Genomic DNA, 24,859 nt, shown 5'->3' on the forward strand with positions numbered 1-24,859 from the left:
CAGAAAGTGGTTGATTTTCTGTTTCCAGAATTGCTGTTCTTCTTCTCTTCGATCTGCCGATGGATTTTCAGGTGTTTGCAATCTTTAGATAAGCTATCTAGCTGAACTCCGGCTAGCTGAAGCAGTCTCAGCTTGCTACTTCTCCGCCATCTTCGTGAGTGTCTCATGTCTTCCTAAGTTTTAAGCACTGTCTGGAGTGTCCAATTTTAGATGAAAAGAATTGGTAAGGGCTGATTAAATGAAACAAACAAAGTCTTGACAACATAGACTAACTGGAGGAACACCCAGAGCCTCTGAAGTTCCCCTTTGACATTGTGCCAAACATTGTTTGACACAGTGTGACATTATGACAACTTTAATCAACATATTGGAACATATGCACTTATTATCAATGTATCAAAAAGGCAAGGAAGTGAGGTAGAAACAATCACCTCTTTCCATTCACTTCCCTTTCAGGGATCTAATTAACACTTGGTGTTGACAATGGGTTCCAGAAAAGAATCTCCATGAAGGTGACACTGAGATGGCCTCTGGGCACAAGGTTCACCCTAAATTACCAAAGGACTCAATAAAGGCCTATAGCACATCTATCATTACCTAACAACATTCACCCCTTCCTTTCAATCAGTATTGGGAGGCAAACTGTACACTAAGGAAGACCAGCAAATTCTATGCAAAATTATTTTGGAGTATATTTTACAAGAAAGTTTGCTTTACATCCATTAATACATTCTAGGTTCATTATTACCAGATGAATAATCTAAATCACACTGAAGGCTCAGATGGTCATTTACCTATTCTCTTTCCTTCAAGAAGAATAGTACCTAAGTCATCACAGGACAAGCTATATTGGCACTTTGATTTAACAGGCTATAAATCAGTTCAGACTGCCTCTAATTCTCTACATCTTTCCATCACACAAATAAATACAGTTTCTAAATCACAATACCTAATGTGAAAATTAAAGAGTGTTAACCCAATAGCAGTGGGAAAAGATTTCCATTTTATGACCACACCATGCTGACTGCCCCAAAATCAGATAAAAGTTCATACCAGTACTAAGAGCAAATTCCCTTTTTGTGTATAAAAAAGAAGTTGTTTTGCATTTATATCAGCACAATGAAAACTTAATATGAGAAATTTTAGTGTAAAAAATTGACAATTTCAATTGCATTTTTTAAAACAATTGAATAACTTAAACTCTAAATATTTTTAGTCATCTGAGCTAAATCCCTGACGTATTAACTGGGCAGACATCTGGAGAAGAGATGTCAGCAACACAGCAGACTAAGAGACTCTAAGCCCTCATTCACCTGCAGGAAACACACACACACATAACTTCAGACCAGCTACATTAATTTTATAGGAGTTGTAGAAAACAAAAGTCTACAGCAACCAAGCAAAGGACCAAACAAGAAGCTACATTCAAAATAATAGGAAATTTCCTCATACTCTTATTCACCCATGTCCCAACCCCTTCCCAGCTTGATGTGGCCTTTATCTGGAAGGGGTGGCAGCCCAGTTCCCAATTTCCTCTCTCGAAACAGAGGGAGCAGAGCAGACCTATTTTACAAAATTTCAACCTTTCTGGGGACTCCATAAGGGATTTGTTTTTGTGTCACCTAACTCAGAGCTCAGATAACAAAAAAACAACACAGCTTGGATCTAAGGCTAGAAAAATTCCTAGGAAAGAGAAAGCTGCAATAAAACCTGGAGGGAGACTATAAGACACAAAGATGCATGTGGGAAGAGATTTACAGAAGCATACAATAGAAAATGAAAGGCCAAGGGAAGAAATGGAAGTGAGAATCATAGGGAATTAAGACACTGAAAAGCAGCCATGTATACAGGAAAATCAGGAAAGCAAACACACAGGCTGAAGCAAGACACATATCCAGGAAAGGCCACCTTACTTCTCCAGATGTTTGTTCAGTTAATACATCAGTGAATTGAAAAATTCCCTAGAGAGGTTTAATAGCAAACTTCAACAGGTTGAAGAAAGAATCAGATAACCTGAACACAGGTCATTTGAAATTATCAAGTCTGAAAAGGAGAAAAAATTGAAGAAAAGTGAACAGAGCCTAGAGAACTTATATGTCACTAACAAGTGGTCCAAAATATGCATTAAGTGAGTCCCAGAGGGTAAGAAAATGATGGATAGATATTATTTGAAGAAATAATAGACAAAAATTTCCCAAATTTGAGAAAAAAAAATCATAGATCTACAACTCCAACTAGGCAACAAACTCCACAAATAGGATAAACACAAAGACACTCACACCAAGACACAATATCATCAAACCATTGAAAATCAGAGAAAGAATCATGAAAGCAGCAAGAAGAAAGCAACCTATGACATAAAACAGATCCTCAATAGGATTACCAGGGGATTTCTTGGTAGAAACCTAGCAGGCCAGAACACAGTGCAATGATAAATTTAAAATGATGAAAGGAGGAAAAATGCATCAACTAAAAATTCTGTATTTGGCAAACTGCCTTATTTAAAAATGAGAGAGAGGGGCACCTGGGAGGCTCAGTCAGTTAACATCTGACTCTTGATTTTGGATCAGGTCATGATCTCAGGGTCCTGGGATCAAGGTCCGTGTTGGGCTCTGGCTTAGTGCAGAGTCTGCTTGAGATTCTCTCTCCCTCCCTCTCCTTCTGCCCTGCCCCTCATGTTTCCGCGCTCTCTCTCTCTCTCTCTCAAATGGATAAATAAATCTTAAAAACAAAAAAAGAATTGAAAAGAGAAATTAGATAGGTCTACAATAATAGGAGATTTCCCTACCGCAACTTCAAAAATGGATACAAAGAAGACCAATAAGGAAACAGATGACTCAAAACTACAACCAACTGTACCATAGCGGACATATACAAAATACTCCACACAACAACATCAGAATAAACTTTTTACAAGTGCACATGGAATATTCTTCATGACAGAATATTTGATAGAATCACAGAACAAGTCAGTGAGTTTTTAAAGACTGAAATACAAAATATCTTTTCAACGACAATGGGAAAAAAACCAAACTTGAATCAATCCCAGAAGGAAAAGTCAAAGATTCGCAAACTTGAGAGACCTAAATAATATGCTATTGTTTGGGTCAAAGAAAAATATCATAAGAGAAACTAGACAATATCTTGAGACAAATGAAAATAAAACATAACATACCAAAACATAAAATGCAGCAAAGCAATGCCAAAAGGGAATTTTATAGTTATATTACTTATATTTAAAAACATCTAAATTCATCAACCTAACCTTATACCTTAAGGAACAAAAAAAATAAAATAAACTCAAAGCTAGAAGGACAAAAATAATAAAGGTAAGAAGTAAATGAAAATGAGAATGGAAAAACATTAGAGTAAGATTTAAAAAACCAAGCAAGGATTTGTTGACAAAAATCAAATTATCATACCTTTTAGTTGGACAACCCAGGAAAAAGAAGAAAAGATTCAAAATACCAAATTCAAAAGTAAATGTGGAAACATTACTACCAGTTTGACAGAAATAAAAAGGGTTATAAGAGAGGATTATATGCCACATTTGGGACACTTAGATGGCACCCAATGGGACACCAAATGGACAAACTCCTAGAAATATATAACCCATAAAGACAGAATTACAAAAACACAGGATATCTGAAAAGACCTATAAAAAGTAAGGAGTCAGTAATCAAAAATCTCCATTAAAAAAAGCCCAGGACCAGATGTCTTTACTGATGAATTCTACCAAACATTTAAAGAATTAACACCAATCCTTCTCACACTCTTTCAAAATAAGGAAGGGAACACTTCCTAACTAATTCTATGAGACCAATTTTACTAATACCAAAGCATATAAAAACACTCTAAGAAAACAATATCCCTTATAAACATTGACGCAAAAACCCTCAATAAAATACCAGCAAACCAAATTCAACCACATATTAAAAGGATTATACAGCATGATGAACTAATATTTATTCCTTGAATGCAAGGATTGCTTGCATTATCAATAAAAATTATATCAATGTAATACATTACATTAATAAAATGAAGGGGGAAAAATCACATGATCATCTCAATTGATAAAGAGAAAAAATGACAAAAGTCAACATCGTTCGTGGTAAAAATACTCAACAAACTAGGAAGAAAAACAAATACTGCAACATTACAGAGGTCCATTTATGAAAAACTCACAGCTAATATCATACTCAATGGTGAAAGACTGAAAGCTTTTCCTCTAATACCGGAAACAAGACAAAGATGCCTACTGCCTCACTTCTATTCAATATAGTACTGGAAATCCCAGCCAGAGCAATTTGGCAGGGGGAATAAAAAATACAGGGCATCCAAACTGAAAAAAAGAAGTAAAATTATCTGTTCACAAAGGACATGCTCTTATACAAAGCAAATCCTGAAGATTTCACACAACAAAAAATTTAAAACCAATCACACAATCACACTAATAAGTGAATATAGTTAAGTTGCAGGACACAAAATCACGTAAAATTCAATTGCATATCAATATGCACATTATCTACATATACTAAGAATGAACAATACAAAAAGGAAATTAACAAAACAATTCTACTTACAATAGCAACTAAAAGAATAAATAAAATACTTAGAAATAAATAAATAAAAGATTTGTACACTGAAAACTAAAAAATATTGCTGAAATTAAAGAAGATACCAATAAATGGAAAGACATCTCATTTTCATAAATTAGAGGACAATTGTCAATACTATCCAAAGTCACTCTTTACATTCAATGCAATTCCTATCAAAATCTCAGTTGTGGGGCACCTGGGTGGCTCAGTTGGTTAAGCATCTACCCTCAGCTCAGGTCTTGATCCTGCAGGCCTGGGATCCAGCCCCACATTGGGCTCCTTGCTCAGCGGGGAGTCTGCTTCTCCCTCTCCTTCTGCCCCTCCCCTTGCTTGTGCTCTCTCTGTCAAATAAAATCTTTAGGGAAAAAAATCTCAATTGTGTTTTTTGCGGAAATAGCAAATCTATTCTAAAATTCATATAAAATATCAAAGGACCCCGAAGAGCCAAAAGAATCTTAGAAAGGAAGAACTGAGTTGGAGTTCTCAACTTCCTAATTACAAAACTTGCTACAAAGCTACAATAATTAAAACTGTAGTACTGGAAGAGATTATGCTGAGTGAAATAAGGCAAGCAGAAAGAGTCAATTATCATATGGTTTCACTTATTTGTGGAGCATAACAAATAGCATGGAGGACATGGGGAGTTAGAGAGGAGAAGGGAGTTGGGGGAAATTGGAAGGGGAGGTGAATCATGAGAGACTATGGACTCTGAAAAACAATCTGAGGGGTTTGAAGTGGCAGGGGTGTGGGAGGTTGGAGTACCAGGTGGTGGGTATTATAGAGGGCACGGATTGCATGGAGCACTGGGTGTGGTACAAAAACAATGAATACTGTTGTGCTGAAAATAAATAAATTTAATTAAAAAAAAACCTGTAGTACTGGCATAAAGACATATAGTCCAATGGGACAGAGATCCCAGACGATTTGATTGGTACAGGACTCAAATGGAAAAATTAAATAACCATACGCAAAGGATGAAGTTGGACCCTTACTTAACACCATGTGTAAAATTTAACTTAAAGTGCCTGCCTGACTAAGTCAGAAGAGCACATAACTCTTGATCTTGGGGTAAGCTCAAGCCTCACAGTGGGGGGTGGAGATTACTTAAATAGGTAACACTTAAAAATTTTTATAAAATAATTAAAAATTTAAAAATAAAATATAACTCAAAATGAATCAATCTAAAGATAAGGAACTGAAAATATAAAACTCTTAGAAGAAAACATAGAAGAAAAGTTTTACATGACATTAGATGTGGTAACAATTTAGATAACACACCAAAAGTTCAGGCAACAAAAGAATAAATAGATAAACTGGACTCATCAAAATTAAAAACTTGCACACCAAAGAAAACTTAAATCAAAAGACTGAAGAGAAAATTCACAGAATTGGAAAAACATTTCAAATAATGTTTCTGATAAGGTTGATGTCCAAAATATAAATACCCACAACCCAAAAACAAACAAAAGCAAGCAAACTGATTAAAATACAGGCAAAGGACTTGAACAGATGTTTCTCCAAAGATACACAAATGGCCAATAAGCACATGAAAAGATGTTCAACATCATAAAGCATTAAGAAAATGCAAATCAAAACACGATGAGACACCACTTCACACCCAACAGATTGGTTATTATCAGGAGAAAAGAAACAATAAATAAAACGAAATAACAAGTGTTGATAAGGACATGGAGAAACAGAAACCCTTGTACATTGTTGGTAGGAATGAATAATGGTACAGCTGTTGTGGAAAACACTACCGAGGTTCCTCAAAATATGAAACAGAGAATTACAATCTGGTCAAGAAATTCAACTTCTGGGTATATAACCCAGAAGCACTGAAAACAGAATTTGAACAGGTAATGTGTATACCAATGTTCCCAAAAGCACTATTCATAGTAACCTAAACGAAACAACGCAAATGTCTTTCAAAAGAGGAACAGATAAAATGTGGTATATACACACAATTGACTATTACTCAGCCTTGAAAAGGAAGGAAATTCTGACATTTGATACAACATGGATGAACCTGGAAGACAATATGCTAAATAAAATAAGCCAAACACAAGAAGACATATACTTTGCTTCCACCAAAAGCAAGGAAATTCATAGGAACCAAGTAGAATGGCAGTTGCCAGGAGGCTGGGGGCATGGGAACCAGTGACTCAGTGTTGAATGGAAACACAGTTTCAGTTTGGGAAGAAGAAATAGTTTTGGTGGTATTGGTTGCACAACACTGTAAAAGTACTTAATGTCATGGAGCTATACAATCAAAAAATGGTTAAAACAGGTGCGTGGCTGGCTCAGTGGGTGGAGCTTGTAATCTTGGGGTCTTGAGTTCTAGGCCCACACTGGGTGCAGAGCTTACTTAGAAAAACAACAACAACAACAACAGCAACAAAAACTTAAAAAAAATAGTTAAGGGGCGCCTGAGTGGCTCAGTCAAATAAGCGTCCTGCCTTCGGCTCCAGTCATGATCCTGGAGTCCCGGGATGGCTCCCTGCTCAGTGAGGAGTCTGCTTCTTCCTCTCCCTCTGCTCCTCCCCCAACTCATGCTTGCTCTCTCTCTCTCTCTTGCTCACTTTGTCTCTCGCTCACTCTCTCTCTCAAATAAATAAATAAAATCTTTTTATTTAAAGTTAAAATGGTAATTTTTGTTATACATATTTAACCACAGTATTAAAAAGTTAACAAAAGATACATTGAAAATGGCTACTTCTAGGAAGTGAGACTGGGGAATTTTTATTTCCTTTTTAAATTATTTTAATTATTTATTATCTCTATTTTCAATATGTTTTCATAATCTCTTATTACCATCTTAATAATAAGAGATAAAACCTTTTTGTTTTATTATTTTTTAAAAAAACAAATATCAGCATTGTATTTTGGTACTGTACCTATTCTGGCTATATATAGTTTTATTATGTTTTTAATCTAACTTTTTCTTTACATATGAAAACAATAACAAGTTTAAGAAGCAGATAGATATATAAAAGGATGAGAAATGAGGGGTACCTGGATGGCTTAGTCAGTTGAGCATTTGACTCTTGGTTTTGGCTCAGGTCAAGATCTCAGGGTTTGAAGATTGAGCCCCACATCAGGTTTCCTGCTCAGCAGGGAAGGGAGTCTACTTGTGATTCTCTCCCTTTCCTTCTGCCCCTCTCTACCTCAAATATATATATATATATATATATTTGAGAGAGAGGCCGAGAGAGCAGAGGCAGGGGGAGAGGCAGAGGGAGAGGGAGAAGCAGGCTCCCACATGATCTTGGAGCCAGACATGGGGCTTGACCCAAGACCTGGAGACCATGACCCAGGCCCAAGGCAGATGCTTAACCATCTGAGCTACCCAGGCACCCCAAATAAAAAAATCTTTAAAAACATAAAATGATAGGTTTGCCATGAAACATTAATTTTGGAAGAGCCATTAATTTAATCAGTGACCGTTACTCTTAAACTGCAATGCAAAGTAGTCCTTGAAATATGGAAAACAGGACACCTGGGTGGCTCAGTCAGTTAAGCGTCTGCCTTCAGCTCACATCATGATCCCAGCGTCCTGGGATCGAGTCCCGCATCAGGCTCCTTGCTCAGTGGGGAGCCTGCTTCTCCCTCTACCTTCTCTGCCAACCATTCCCCCTGCTTGTGCTCTTTCTCTAGGACAAATAAATAAATAAATATTTTTTAAAAAGAAATAGGGAAAACAAAACTATCAAATGCCTCTGTCTTTCCTACCAAACTATGCTGCTTTGTCACAGTTACTATAAATTAAGCATAAACAATATTTTTAACTATTTTATGTATTCTTCAGAAAGAATGTGTTTTTTCCCTCATTCAACCCCAAAGTGGGCTAAAAATAAAGTCCCTTGGACTCACCATTGTCCTCTTCAGAGGAAACAAAGTCAATGAAAAGCATCATCTCAAAACACCATCATCTTTTCTGTCTACTCTCCACCCTAAATCTCCCACAGATCTACCCACTTAATAACAAAAAAGCACACAAGCCAGAAATTGTTTATAGGAGCCATATGGACAAACAATTAAGTCTGATCCTAAGATGTTCTTAAGTGTTAGCAATGAAGCCATACACACACACACACACACACACATACACACACAGAAGCATATACACACATACAGATTAACAACCATCAATGACCTCTGAAAACTGTGTTCTTCACAGAAATGTAAAGACAGAGAACATGGTAGTTCAGTTCTATTTTCACCAGAACCTTATCTTGGCAAAGTAAACATATGTGTGAGAGTAACCTTTACACCCTCAGAAACATTCATAAACAAATCCACCAACGCTGTATTCAAGAAGGGCACAGCAGTGTTCAGGGCTGAGGATCCTGTTAGAGTCAACAGCAGTAGTTACTGTTTTTAAATCTCTCTGCTTGAGAACCTCAACCACTCTAAATTTGTGAAACTAGAAAAGATGAAAAAAGAAATGTGATTTTACCCACTCATCCCTCACCCCTATAAAACATCTGACTAGAGGTCCCCTTAACAAAACAAAGGGAGAGCACAGAGTATATTAGTGAGTTTACTTCTACAAAGGAAAAATGGAGGGAGAATAGAAAGGAAGAATGATCGGTGATAAAAAAAAAAGCATCATTGTGTTCAGAGAAGTTGCGAGAAAGACTGCGGATGAAAACAGAGCCTTGTCTATCTCTAGTCTCCTGTTTGAGCCACAGAAGATGGAAAAAATGGAAGAAGGGAGGGAGAAAGAAGATCATGTAGTTCTTAATGTTCCAGTAAATTAAAGTTCAAAAATTTTCCAGGACCATCACTTGCTACTTAGATGCAGCTACCTCTGTGACAAAAATCTAAAGAGACTAAGGTTTCTTTGACCATATATCCATTCTGCTGTGACTGTATTTTCCAATCCTGAAGAAACACCAGGGTATAGTGACAGAGCATAATCTTTTAAATTTGATTTTGAATCCTCACTCTGCCTTTTGCTGGGTGACAATTTTCAAGTTACTTAACTTTCATGAAACTATTTTTCTTAACCATAATAATGGAAATAGCAGAATTTTCTTCTTCTCTGGATATTAAACAAACACAAAAAGAGAATGAATTAAGTGGAATTTCTAAACATCATTTTCAATGCAACAAGGAGACAGGTGCAATTTAAAGACTTCAAAATATCTGTAACAACTGCCCCAAGCAGGTTAGATTGGGCAGAAAGTAAACAGAGGGAGGTAAAGGAAAGAAGCACAGAGAATTAAACAGACTCAGTGTTAGAAGATCCCAAAGACCACAAGCAAAAACATACTTGAAGGTGAAGAGCACATCTTGAAGAAGATAAGCTATATCCCATGTTTGCAACAATGAGTGCAAGAAATGATATGAACAAGGCAGTAGCAGAAGCTCTCCAGGACTTCAGGTTCAAAAAAATCAAAAGAGATGAGGCTATTCAAAAAATCTCACAGCTTAAAAAAAAAAAAAAAAAAATCTCATACATGAGCCATATTTGCTGGAAACAGTCCTATCTACGATGCAGCAGAGATAGAGGGAGGCTCTGGACTGTGAAGTTTGAAAAGCTACCCTAAAGGCTTTCTCATACCACAATACCTCTTGAAAAAACTTGGACTCAGAAAATCCAGTAGACTCAATGATGAATAGTTTAAAAAAAAAAGAGAGAAGCAATAAAAAAGATATTCTATTGAAAAACTATAAAACCATAAAACTTACCATAAGCCAAAGAACACTTCCTAGAATGTTGCCACAGATTAGATGAAAATTGCAACCAAATAGTTTCCATAAATTTTCAAAACTTAACAAGGTAATCACCTCTATGAAAACAAGAGAAATTAAAAAAAAAAAAGACTACAAGGTACAAATGTAAAATATTCAAGATAGATATGGTAAGAATCAAGAGGAGGGAAATAAAATATGAGCTGGCAGAAATCACAAAAGAAATTTTAGAGGAAGAACAAAATCATAGAAATGAAAATGAATTTGAAATAAGCACAAAACAGAAAAGATAACACAGAAAATGAAGGAACAGAGAATAGGATTTTAAAAGCCAAAAACAAAACTGGACTCATTGACACAAGTACTTGCTATCAATTAAGGGCTAAACTTTGTCCTACAATAATTTCACATGGTGGAGGTGAGAATTCATGGGTTGATACAACTGTTTATAGAAGTGGTTCAATCACCATCTTTATTGTTACTATCAGCATATTTACAGCATCATTTATTTAGAAGATAACACAATAACCAATCAGAAGTTCAGGGAGATGAAGATATACATTGGAGTCCTCAGCCCACAGATGAGAGTCAAACAGAAAAGCAATGGGCCCACAACAAGATACTAACTTTTAAGGAAGAAAGAAGGATCCCTAATAAAGGCAGAATAAGATATCAAAGAAGTAGTTTACTAATGACAGTACTAATGATGCCCATGATGATGATAATACAGTATTTGCAATATTATTACTACTGAAGCATTTGCTATGTATGATAAGCTTTTTAATATATGATAAGCTTTTTAATATATTCTCACATATAACCTCTTGAGGAATGTAGTGCTATCCCCATTTTATAGATGAGGATATCGAGGTTTGTTCCAAACCACATGGAAGTTTCAAGATGACTGAGGGCAGAGCTGAATGCAACAAAGAAGTCCAGTAGAACAGGCCTTAAAAGTACACAACATGATCTGCCAACATGAAGGTCACCATGAAAGCAATTTCAGCGAAATGCAGAGGACCATGCTAAACTGCAAGCAACTAAGAAGTGAACAGGACATGAAGAAATAAAGACAACACTAAACACCCCATTAACAAAGGTGAACTACAAACAGAAGGACAAACTGGGCAACAGGATAGGGGAAGAGTCTGTGCTGGTTATAGATTCCAGGTCTGGATTTCCGCTGTGTTAAGGTGGGTTGGGTGGAGTTTTGACTAGAGCATTCTGTGGGCTTACTGCACTCTCCAGATCTGCCCTCTCAGTCTGCTCTCAGTCCTCTTTGCTCTCCCATTGATCTCCCACAGATATCCATACCTGTGATTTCAAATCTCACTTTGCACGATTGGGACTCAAGGTTACAGACCTTTGGCTGTGGTTCCATGTCAGCCTTTCCAGTGGCCTAGAAAGACACATACACATGGATGTCCCACCTTCTTCTCCAAATCAAAATGATCAAAACCGAAGCCACCATCTAAACCCACAAGTCTGCTCCTTCTCCCTCTTCCCATTTCTGTCACTCTTCTTTATATATAGTAGGTGCTCAATAAATATTGAGTAAGTCATTTCTGAACCTTGCTGCCTCAAAAATACATTATGTTCAATGTAGTTAATGAAGCTAAAGGCATACAATTCTTTTTCAAGACTTGGTATACTAACTCTGACTTCTTTTTGAAGATTACATCATTGCATGACCTTAATTCTTTTCTTGTTTTAATTAGTATTTAATTAATTAAATAATTAATAAGGTTAATAAGGGTTACTAGGTGGCTGAGTTGATTAAGCATCCAACTCTTGGCTTCTGCTCAGGTCATGATCTCATGGGTTGTGAGATCAAGACCATGGTGGAGTCCATGCTAGCAAGAGTCGGCTCAAAGATTCTCTTTCTCTGCCTCTCCCCCAACTCACACACACACACACACGTACACACACACACACACACACACTCTCTCTCTCTCAAATAAATAAATAACTCTTTTTAAAAAATCAAGAGGCTAATAAAATATTCCAAAGTAGTCACTGGAAACCCTTATGCCCTATATACATTTAACATCATTCCCAAGAAATCTGATCCCATATGCTCAATATTTACATCTTATCAGAAACAAAAGTCTCTTTTTTCTCGATACACAATCAAGAAAGAATTCCAATCATACACCTAAAATAGAATCAAGTATTCATCTCAGTATATCCATCAAAGTATAAATGCTACAATTTACAGTAGTATAATACATTATCAGAACTTTCTGCTTGCGGTGATATATTAAGATATTTTCATGAAATTTACTTGAACACCCCCAGAAAGCTTAAGTGGTAAAAGCACTTCACTATTTTTTCCTTCTCCAAGCTAAAAATAAGGAAAGGCCTAAAATTCAGACCCTTTAAAATGCATATATACAAATCATACACAACAAAACCAACAAGAAAAATTGAGATGAGGGTAACTGAACAAAACTGGTAAAACAAAGAAGCTGTTTCAGTTTTGTTTTGTTTTTTAAGACCTTATTTATTTATTTGACAGAGAGACAGAGTGAGAGAAGGAACACAAGCAGGGGGAGTGGGAGAGGGAGAAACAGGCTTCCCGTCGAGCAGGGAGCCCGATGCAGGGCTCAATCGCAGGACCCTGGGATCATGACCTGAGCTAAAGGCAGACACTTAAGGACCGAGCCACCCAGGTGCCCCAAGAAGGTGTTTCCATACTAAGGCATACTTTTGCCTGAAGCAGAAGGATACCAGCAATACTGAGTCTGTGTTTATTTAAAATTTTAATATCTTGTTCACCATGGACTTTGGTCCTAGTTTTGATTTTTCAAAGTATTCTTTATTACTGACAATAAATTTTCGGTACCTCCTTAAGTTGGTACCTGACTCTAGCCCTGGCCCTGTGATACATGACTTAAGGAGGGAGAAAACAAAAGAGCAAAGAGCACTAACTTATTTACTCTGTTTCCTGCTTAGGACACAGAAATGATCAAGCTCTACAGTCCTTGCACCCCTGAATTAAACTGCCATTTAAAATTATCCATTCCTCTCCTGATTGCTATTCCTGCCATTTTACACAGCCCAAGTAAGTTCTCACTTCTAGGAGCTTATGATAAAAAAGGAACATTCCTGATGAAACCAAACACACAAAGAACATGCAGTTAAAAAAATAAAAATACACAGATATATATTTCTTAAAAGAACATTTTCTAAAGAACAAACTATTTTCTGAGGAGTCTGAAAGAAAGCCGCTCTCTTTGTACTACTCCTGTTCCCAACTGCTTCCCCCGCTAACCAAGCTTCACAAAAGTAGAAATCCAGAGCCTCTGCTGCTGGTTTCATAACTGTCTGGGAAGAAAAGGAAAACTTTGAGTCGAACTCTTTATGTGACACAAATTTCCATTATCCAAAATTGGGAAGGTATAATGTTGAATACAAAAAGAGGAGAGAGCCATATTTAAAAGCAGATTTGAAATAAATACCTGTTATTTAAAAAAAAAAAAAAGAAATCAAGAAGGAAAATACAATTTTTCACAGAAAGTAATTGTCAAATTATGGAAGTGTGTGGTAATACAGCACAGAAGCTGACTGGATCACTTGATTTTCTACTTAGGATTAAGTTTTCTAGGCTGTGAGTTAATATTTTATGTGTTAACTAAAGGGAACAAGCACAGTTTTTTTTTTAAGTTCTAAATATAACTATACTGCCTTTCACTGCTTTCTTCACAAATAGAGATTTTAAGATTTGGTGTTTATTCTTAATACATTATTTTTGGAAGAAAAGTCACTACTATAATTATCCAAATCTGATAGCTGTAAAACTGTATGGAAAGGACTAGAAAACAGAAGACACAAAGAAACTAATTCAGAGCTATATAAACAACCACTTAAAATTTGAGGGACATTAGTAGAGTTCAAAAGAGAATAATTAAATAGCCACTAAAAGCCAAACAAACTACAACTTTCAAAAATTGTGCACAGAAACAGGTTTTGAAAATGTCTGCTACTACATCTGAGATCACAGAGTAGTAACTTTCAGAAGGAAGATAAAGAGAGAACCAAATAATGAACAGATTTCTGTGGTGAGAAGCAGTTCCTATACGTGCAGACTCAGAGGTACAGGGGTAGCAAATAAACCTGTTGTTCAATGAACTGCCTGTCTGCTAGGCCAGATAACAAATGGGAATCTAAATCTCTCAGAACCCTAAAGAATGCTCAGGATGAAAATTAACTAGCTTCTGCTTGCTGATTTTATAAACATGGAGGGAGAGCAAGGAACAAAAGACTGATTTGAAAAGAAGTTATGAAATCAAATATCTCAAATTATGCTCACTCAACAGAGCTCATTTTGGCTCACTAAAATACTGTGCTTACTCACTACCTCCAATTTACTTTTCCCTGATTTTACTAGAAATCATTTCATCCACAGTCACAGGCAAGTCTTCACAGTTCCAGTAACAGAGAAGGGCCATATCCTAAAGGATCTCATACAGGACCGAACCCCAAACCCTTCCTGTTGGAGCTATTCAATGCTGGGCTACACACTTGGATATGGTCCACCTGATGCTGTGGGCATTTATAATATGTCAAAGGAAATACTGAAGTCAAGAAACATCTTCAGGGGCTCCTGGGTGGTTCAGTGGGTTAAAGCCTCTGCCTTTGGCTCAGGTCATGATCCCAGGGTCCTGGGATGGAGCCCCACATGGGCTCTCTGCTCAGCGGAGAGCCTGCCTCCTCCTCTCTCTCTCACTCTCTGCCTACCTCTCTGTCTACTTGTGATCTCTGTCTGTCCAATAAATAAATAAAACCTAAAAAAAAGAAACATATTCAAACTCCAAATTACACTGGTCTCCCCCTGGCTTACTGCTCCCTGCCATGTTACCAACTGGCAGCAGTATTCCTTAAGCTTTCGCCTAGTCAATCATATGAGAATTACAAAAACGGATTTTTCACCTCCATATAAAGAAAAGATTTCCAAACTTAGAAGTGTCCAGAAATAGGATTATGTTCCCTATTAAGGTGGTGAATTCTCTGATGCTAGAAGAGATCAAGAACTGTCATGGTAACCCCTTGTCAGAGGAAATTTGTTCAACCAAAGGAAACTAACTGTACCAAGAGACTCAGGAGTACTGGTCCTGCTGCAATCCTGGGATGAAAGCAACTGATTCCCATGAGGTATTTTAAAAGATAAAATAAAATAAAAAACAAACAAACAAAAAAAAACAGTCTCTTCCCTAAGCCAGAGTATGCATTTTAAATGTTTTTGTTTAAAAGGCTCCCTCTAGTTAAATGTATTATAAAAGTAAAAATAAAGTAGAGGCAATTGGATTATGGTTTTTTAAAGATTTTATTTATTTGACAGAGAGATCACAAGTAGGCAGAGAGGCATGCAGAGAGGGGTCAGCAGGCTCCCCGCTGAGCAGAGAGCCCGATACAGGGCTTGATCGCAGGACCCTGAGATCATGACCTGAGTGGAAGGCAGAAGCCCAACCCACTGAGCCACCCAGGTGCCCCAACAACTGAATTTTGTTAACACAAAACTTTGTAGCACAGTCAGCCTAATTAGATTAATACAAACTTGGAAACAGGATGGGCAAACAGAAATGCAGCTAAGAGACTTGAAAAGCCACAAAAGAATTTCTAATGTGATATGCAATAAAGTTCATGGTCTCATCAGAGACTCTGGACCTCAGGACACCATCAGAAGTAACTAGGGTTTTATAGCCATGCGGGTTTCACTGTCTCCGAGTCGAAACAAAAAGGTTTTAATGGCATGTGAATCAGCCCATTTGGCTTGGTTTTGGTTTTCACCCTTTCTTACTTTTGGAAGTATAGGTCAAGAATTATTTTACTTACAAAATTATTATTTAAAATAATGATACTAATTCAACATAGTGATCCGGAGTAATGCCTCCTGACCTAAGCATTAAATCTTACCAGTTTTAGAGCCAGAAGGAAATCAATGCCCTAAAATGCACACATCTAGATGTCACTTCATTCATGGCTACCAAAATTTCAGTCACTTGAGTGCCCTCTTCTGTTTTTGCCACAGCTACAGACCAACTGTAGCAGTAAAGCTCCCACTATCATACAGTGCCATTTTAAATTCAGATGAATAAAAAAAAAATAAGAAATGTTAGCCTACAGATGGGCATTTATTCTAATTTCTGAGGACACACTTGAGATCAGCCATTAATTTAAACTCCATGCTGCCAAGAGAACAGAGACGACCACGGTCAGGAGGGGAAGCAGCTTGCAGTGGTGTGAAGTGGGGGCTACAGGTGAGGTCATGGCCTCATCTCTGAGGAGACCAGCTCCTATGTCAGAGAACACCCCTAATGCTGACACACCAAAGGAATAATCACCTTAGTAACGGACAAGCTAAAAGGCTAAGTCTGTTGTACAAATGGGCCAAATCATTCAAAACAGCAGATATGCAGGATGTGAAACTCAGAAAAGTCTATTCCAAATGACACTAAGAGAAAAGTACTTAACACAATGTTAAATTCAACTGTGTATGTTAATAAAGACTAAAAGAAAGCACAGATTCTCCTGGTAGAAATTGCTGGTATCATGCGATGCTGAGTTTTTTTCCCCCGAATAACTTTTATTTTAACCATATGAATAGTGTTCACTGGAGAAAATATAAAAGGACAGATAAACAAAATAAAATCACCCAGAAACTTTTCATTCAGACAGAAACATTATTTCTATTTTGTTGCATTCTCCCAGACTTTTTTCTATATCAATATAAACATACACATTTTTAAGTTAAGAGGAAGCATAGTGTACATACTGTTTTGTAACTTGCTTTCTTTAATAGGTTCTATGTTCAAAGACTACAATTCAACAATTTTATAAGGTCCTCTAGTGATACCACATAAAATACACAGGTGTACCACCAGTTACCCAACCAATCCCTAATTGCTGTGAATTGACAAAAAAGATGGAAGATAACCAATTTCAAATGTTAATTATTTATTTATTTATTTTCTTTCTTTCTTTCTTAAGATTTTATTTATTTATTTGGCAGAGAGAGATCACAAGTAGGCCCAGAGGCAGGCAGAGAGAGAGAGGAAGGGAAGCAGGCTCCCCGCTGAGCAGAGAGCCCGATGCGGGGCTCTATCCCAAGACACTGGGATCATGACGTGAGCCGAAGGCAGCGGCTTAACCCACTGAGCCACCCAGGTGCCCCTTAATTTTTTATTTTTATAAAGATTTATTTATGTTAGATTGAGAGAGAGAAAGAACACCTGAGTGGGAGGGGGACAGAGGGAGAGAATCTTGAGGCAGACTCCCCATTGAGTGTGGAGCCAGACGAGGGGCTCAATCCCAAGACCCATGAGATCATGACCTGAGCTAAAACCAAAAGTCCAACCAAATGAACCACCAAGGTGCCACTCAAATGTTAATGTTTTTAAAATGATGGACCCCTCCTGGTGAAGAAATACGATTTGTAAATCCACCAAAATGAATTCAGACAAACAAGAAACACTCTCTTTTTAAAAAGGAGTCTTGACAGAGCACATGGGTAACTCAGTATGTTGAGCACCAGACTCTTGATTTTGGCTCAGGTCTTAGTTTTGGGGTCATGGGATTGAGCCCCACATAAGGCTCCATGCTCAGCAGGGAGTCTGATTCTCTCTCTCTCTCTCTCTCTCTTTCTCTCTCTGCTCCTCTCCCGCTCCCTCTCTCCTCCTCCCTGCACCCCTGACCAAATAAATGGGTTTTTTTAAAAAAATCTCAGTAGCTGAGCAGGCAAGGATCTTCCACCCAAGGTGCTCTTGGGGATGTGTGCACTATGGTTGTGGGTTGATCCCCAAGATCTTTGGGTACACTTGAGGGTAATTTAAAGACTGTCTCTTTATGTTACAGATCCTACCTTTGTAATAAATTATCTTCCTTAGAAACTGACTCTTTCTTATTATGAAATGTCTGTCTTTAGCGATGTTCCTTGCCTAAGTCCCCTTCACCTAGTATTGTATATAGCTATACCAACTTTCTCTTGGTTGGTTTGCTAGCACATTCCTTCTTTTCCCATCCTTTTACTTTCAACTTTTCTGTACCCCCTTATTTAAGGTATGTATACTGTAAGCAGCAATTTTTTAAAATATTCAGATCAATAATCATTGCCAGGTAAATGAAGTATCTAGTGCAGTTGCATTTCATGTAATAATATATTTAAGTAGAAACTTGCCATGTTGCTATTCTTCTGTTTGTCCCACCTGTTTTCTCTCTCTCCTTTCTTACTTTCTGATTCCTCAATTACTTTTCATCATTCAATTTCCCTTCTATTACCCCATTAGTTATACACTATTATTATTTTAGTGATTACTTAGAGATTACAACATACACTCTTAATTAAGAGATACACCTCATTTTACTCTGCTTTGTGATTTTTTTCAAATTGAAAGTTTGTGGCAACCCTACATCAAGCAAGTCCATTGTTGCCATTTTCCTGACAGCATTTGCTCACTTCATTTCTCTCTGTCACATGCTGGTAATTCTCAAAATATTTTAAGATTTTTCATCATTATTACATTTGTTACAATGATCTATGATCCTTATTTCCTGGGACATAACAATATTGACTCTAGGCCAATCACTAACCCTACAAAGACCTCTATGTATTCAAGAGAAAGGAAAAGTTGTACATCTCTCACTGCAGAAGAAAAGTTTGGAACAAACAGAGGTTTTTTCCCGGGGATTAGGGAAAGAAGCTGTCTCCATAACATAAAGGGGCAAAGTGCAGCCCAAGTGCTGATGTAGAAGTAGAGCCATTTATGCAGATCAAGTCAAGATAGTTCATGAAGGAGGCTACATAAAACAACAGATTTTCAATGTATACAGAACAGCCTTATATTAGAAGAAGATGCTATCTTGGACTTTCATAGCAAGAGAGGAGAAGTCAATGCCTAACTTCAAAGTTTCAAAGTTCAGGCTGATTCTCCTGTCAGCTAGGACTGACACAGCCAGCGATTTTCAGTTAAAGATAATGCTCATTTGTCATTCTGAAAATCCTAGGGCCCTTAAGAATGACACCAAATCTACTCTGCTTGTGCTCTATAAATGAAACAACAAAGGCAGAATGACAGCACATCTATTTATAACATGGGTGACTGAATATTTTAAGCCCTCTAATGAGAACTAGGTTTGGAAAAAAAAGATTCCTCTCAAAATATTACTGCTCACTGACAATGCACCTGGTCATCCAAGAGCTCTGATGGAGATACACAATGATATTAGCATTGTTTTCATGCCTACTAATGCAACATCCCTTGTGCAGCCCAAGGTTCAAGGTGTAATTTCAACTCTCAAGTCTTATTATTTAAGAAATATATTTCATAAAGCTGTCATAAATAGTGATTACTCTGGTGGATCCAAACAAAGTAAATCGAAACCTTCTGGAAAGAATTCACCATTGTAGATGCCATGAAGAACATTTAGGATTCATTGAAAGAGGTCAAAATATCAACAAATACAGGAGTTTGGAAGAAGCTGATTCCAACCCTCACAGATGACCTTGGGGGTTCAAGACTATAGCCATGACAGAAATGACAAGAGAACTAGAATTAGAAGTGTAGCTTGAAGATGTGACTGAACTGCTGCAATCTCACAAAACTTGAACAGATGCTTCTTATGGATGAGCAAAGAAAGCGGTTTTTTGAGATGAAAGCTCCTCTTGGTAAAGATACTGTAAAGACTATTGAAATGACAAAAAGGACTTAAAATCTTAGTTGATAAAGCAGTGGCAAGGTTTAGAAGGACTGCCTCTAATTTTTAAAGAAGTTCTACTGTGGGTAAAAATCTTTGAAACAGGATTACATGCTACAGAGAAATCATTTGTGAAAAGAACAGTCAACTGGTGAGCCAATCTTCATTGCAACCTTACTTTAAGAAATTGCCACAGCCACCACGACCTTCAGCAACCACCACCCTGATCAGTAAGCAGCCATCAATATCAAGGTAAGACCCTCTACCAGCAATAAGATTTGACTTGCTGAAAGCTCACATGTTGGTTAGCATTTTTTACCAACGAAGGATTTTTTTTTAAAGATTTTATTTATCTGACAGAGAGAGAGAGCACAAGCGGGGAGAGCAGCAAAGGGAGAGAGAGAAGCAGGCTCCGCACTGAGCAGGGAGCCCGATGTGGTGCTCAATTCCAAGAAACTAGGACCATGACCCAAGCAGAAAACAGAAGCTTAACCAACTAAGCCACCGAGGTGTGCCAATGAAGTATTTTTTAAATTAATGTATATACAAGATATTATTTTGTTGTTGATGCTCTACAGTCAATATTCATGTAGAATTGTCTACATAGTTATTGTTTTTATTACTCTTCCTATATTTACTATATTTCCATGCTTCCACTTGGAATCATTTCTCCTTCTGTATAAAAGGATTCTCTTTAATATTTCTTTGACTATGGGTCTTCTGGTGACAAATTCTCTCTGCTTTTGTCTGAAAATGCCCTTTAGTTGCCTTCATTTTGAAAGATACTTTCACTGGGAAGTGAATTACATTGACAGTTACTTTCTTCATCGCTTTAAAGATCATTTCATTGTCTTCTCATTTCAATTATTTTTGTGGAAAAGCCTACCCCCGGTCTTACAGTAGCCCTTTTAATATAATGTATGTTTTTCCTCTACTGCAGTTTTATACCTTTGATAATCAGCAGTTAGCTCTCATCCACATTAACTGTCTGTATATTTTTGAAAGTGGTGATAGGTATATAGGTAACCAATGTATAGAGTTTGTTTGGTGAATCTTCATCCTTTGTTATGTTTTCTGGTCAACTGCACACAGATACAATATGGAACATTCCTTATTCCTTCGGCCCAGACATCTTTGTTGAGCCTGATGTCAATGTACCCACGTGGAATTCCCATATCCTTCATGGCAAATTTCCAGATCTCTCTGAATGCCCAAAGGGCACACTTCCTGAAACCCACTCCTTGGATACACTTGTAAATGCTGATAGTGTATTCACTGGTCACTATATTGTTGGTGGCAGAATGGCCCTCTTCTCATCACCCTTCTTTGCAGGAGCCATTCTGCTGGGCTCTGGTTAGAAAACCCTCTGGCTGCTTTTTAACACTTTCTCTTTGTGTTCTGGTTTTATTATGATGTTAGGTGTGATCTTCTTTGTATTTATCATGTTTGGAGTTTGTAGAGCTTCTTGAATCTCTGACTTAATATCTTTATACAGTTTGAGATTAATTCTCAAACAGTATCATTTCAAACATTGCTTCTGCCCCAATCTGTCTCTTCTCTCATCATTTCTCTTTATTTATATACATCCTGGGTCACTTCACTGTGTCTCATATGGTTGCTATGCCCTTCTATTTTCCTACTCTTCTTTCTCAAATATTCAGTCTGAATATTTTCTATTGGCCTATATTGCAGAGTTTGCTAATTTCCTATGTCCAATCTGCTATCAAATTTATCTATTTAATTCACTTTATTGACTGTGTCTTTTTTTTCCAGCAATTCCATCTGGGTCCCTTTTTTATACATTCCATTTCATCTGTGAAATTCTCAACTACTTTCTTGAACATATTAATGGCAGCTCTTTCAAAATCCATACCTAATTATTTTAATAGCTGGATCACCTGTTGCTGTTTTCAGCATTAATTTTTACTTTTTTTTTTCTTTTAATCATTTAGCCCTATTTCCTAGCATCCCTGTTGATTTTTCATTGAATGCCAGACATTGGGTATCAAAAACTAACGAGTCAATCTGTGAGTCTGGCTGATGTTATTCTTCAGAGATGATTTATTTTTGCTTTCTGGCAGGTTATTAGAATTGGGACGGACCACTACAATCCACTCTGAGTTAAACTGGTTCAAAGCAACATTTCAGTCTTTTGTGAAGGATGCCGTATTTCAAGTTTATTTCAAGTTTACTCTTGCTCCTGGGGGAGGCTAGACCCTAGCAGGATGTCTAGAGTGCTTACCAGGTCTCCTTTTCCTTGACAAGCCCTAAATTCCAAATTTTGTTTGGAAGTTTCCTCCATTTTGCATAGAGGTTCCTCAAAAAGTTGAAAATAGAGCTACCCTATGACCCAGCAATTGCACTACTGGGTATTTACTCTAAAGAAACAAATGTAGTGATCCAAAGGGGCACATGCACCCAAATGTTTATAGCAGCAATGTCCACAATAGCCAAACTACGGAAAGAGCCTAGATGTCTATCAACAGGTTAACGGATAAAAAAGATGTGTGTGTGTGTGTGTGTGTGTAATGTATTGTATTTTATATATGTGTGTATATATATACACATATATACATATAATGGAATACCATGCAGTCATCAAAAGAAATGAAATCTTGCCATTTGCAATGACATGGATGGCACTAGAGGATATTATGCTGAGCAAAATAAGTCAATCAGAGAAAGAAAATTATCATATGATCTCCCAGATATGAGAAATTTGAGAGGCAGAGTGGAAGGTTTGAGGGATAGGGAGGGAAAAAAATGAAACAAGATGGGATCGGGAGGGAGACAAACCATAAGAGACTCTTAATCTCACAAAACAAATTGAGGGTTGCTGGGGGAGAGGGGGTAAGGAGAGGGTGGTTGAGTTACAGACATTGGGGATTATATGTGAAATAGTGAGTGCTGTGAAGTGTGTAAGCCTGACGATTCACAGACCTGTACCCCTGGGACAAATAACAAATTAACAAATACATTATATGTTAATAAAAATTAAAAAAAAAAAAAAGAATAGCTTTCTCTTCACTTCTTAACCTCTGAGCAGTTAACACATCTGCAAATGCCTTGAAGAAAACAGCAGTGCAGATAATTGGGCTCATCTTAACATTCTTCCCCTCTGTCCAAGATCCCAACACTCTTCATGGTTCCAACTCCAAGTTTTGTCTCCACATAGGATTGCCAACAGCTCCATTAATGATCCCAGCTTCTTGGGAAGCACTTTTGGTTGACTTGTTTGCCTTTCAATTCCCAGAGCCTTTATGAAGGACCAAATATGTCAAGGAGAAAACCATCACAGAATGTTGGCTTGATCGGTATGCTTCCTTTCTCTTCAGTACCCTGGTTCCTCAAGTCCTGGTCACCTTTTTTGTACTTTTCCAGCTTTTCAAGATGGCTTTATGGCAAAGTTGACCTATAAGCTACTCCACTTTCACTAAAAGCAGAAATGAACTAGTGGCTTTCATCTTTGGAGCTCTTTCCTATCCAGAAATCTCTCTTCTTTTGGAAGTTATTCTAAAAGGCCTCAAAGTTACATAGCTAAATAGTTTTTTATTTAAAAGCCCAGATAAGTAGGATCCAATTATTTCAACTACTCATCAGAATTCTACCCAGGCTTACTACATATACTGCCCTGCTCCAATTACAACTCTGAATATTTCCTGGGGTTTGACAAACCTGGATTTGCCAACTCTCACTGCTGGGTTCACCTCTACATATATCCAACTTCCTTATATCTGGTCCAACCCATTTTGTCTTATGAGTCTTCCTTCTGGGCCCACCTCCTCCATATTTCCAGTCACTAAGCCACATAATCAGACCTAAACATAAGACTCAATTCCACCTACCTGTCTGGACAATTCTGCCCGTACTCTCAATCCAAGTCAAGCACCATCCAATGTTTATCTTCCAAGTTTGGAGACCCTCCTCCCCTTTTCAAGTCTCATCTGTGAACTGCTGGTAAGCAGGCCTTCACTTTCAGGGAGAAAAGACCAGCTCTGTTATGATATACAATGACTTATAAGAAATATATATTTGATCATCCAGATAACCAAAACACATTTCTCAGATATATGTGGTCTTCACCCATAGTTCCTAAAAAAGCTTCAGAGCCATGAAGATGAAAGGGTGTCTTATTATTAATAAAGGTGACTTCTGAAACTCACCCAAGGGCAGGAGCTGGTTGCCAGAAGAACCAAGTGATTAGATGGTTGGAACATTTAGTGCCCTGCCCCATGAACTCTAGGGAGGGAGAGGGGCTGAAGGTTGAATCAGCCAGTGGTCAATGACTTATTAATCGTGGCTATGTAATGAAACTTCCATAAAAACCCAAGAGGACAGCCTTTTTAGTCCTTTCTTCAGAGTGCTTCCATGGATGGGGAACCAGAATGCTTCCACATGCCACTGAGCCAGGCTCATAGTCCATGAGGACAGAGACTCCTTTTGTTTGTGACCTTGCCCTTATGTGTCTCTTTTTCTGGCTACTGATTACATCCTTTATTATATCCTTTAATAAACTGGTAAACATAGGTGTTTCTCTGAGTTCTTTCTCTAAGTCACTTCAGCAAATTATTTGAACCTAAGAAGGAAGTCCTTGGATCCTCCCATCTTTCCTTCTGCCTGCTGGTCAGAGCACAGGTAATAAACAGCCTGGGCCTTGCAACTGACATGTGAAGGGGGGTGGGGTGGACTGAACACTTAGCCTGTGGAATCTGATACTTTCTTTGCATAATGTCAAAATTGAGTTGAATTTTTGGACATCCTGATGATGGGGACTGCATGCACACACAGACACACACATACACAGTTTGGAATTGAGTGCAGGAACGTTAAAAGAGGTGCTGTTGGCTAGGAATGCCTGAGGCACTCAC

At 37.5% G+C, this 24,859-nt stretch overlaps 1 protein-coding gene and 1 pseudogene across 3 annotated transcripts in view; both read right to left on the reverse strand.

Moving 5' to 3' along the window:
• Positions 1-24,859, reverse strand: part of LDLRAD4 (low density lipoprotein receptor class A domain containing 4) — a 368,881-nt gene that overhangs the window by 300,780 nt on the left and 43,242 nt on the right. The gene's annotated exons all lie outside the window — the stretch shown is intronic.
• LOC132023885 (large ribosomal subunit protein eL31-like) lies at positions 20,920-22,404 on the reverse strand (annotated as a pseudogene).

This window comes from Mustela nigripes, chromosome 8 (assembly GCF_022355385.1).
Source record: "Mustela nigripes isolate SB6536 chromosome 8, MUSNIG.SB6536, whole genome shotgun sequence".
Lineage (NCBI taxonomy): Eukaryota > Metazoa > Chordata > Mammalia > Carnivora > Mustelidae > Mustela > Mustela nigripes.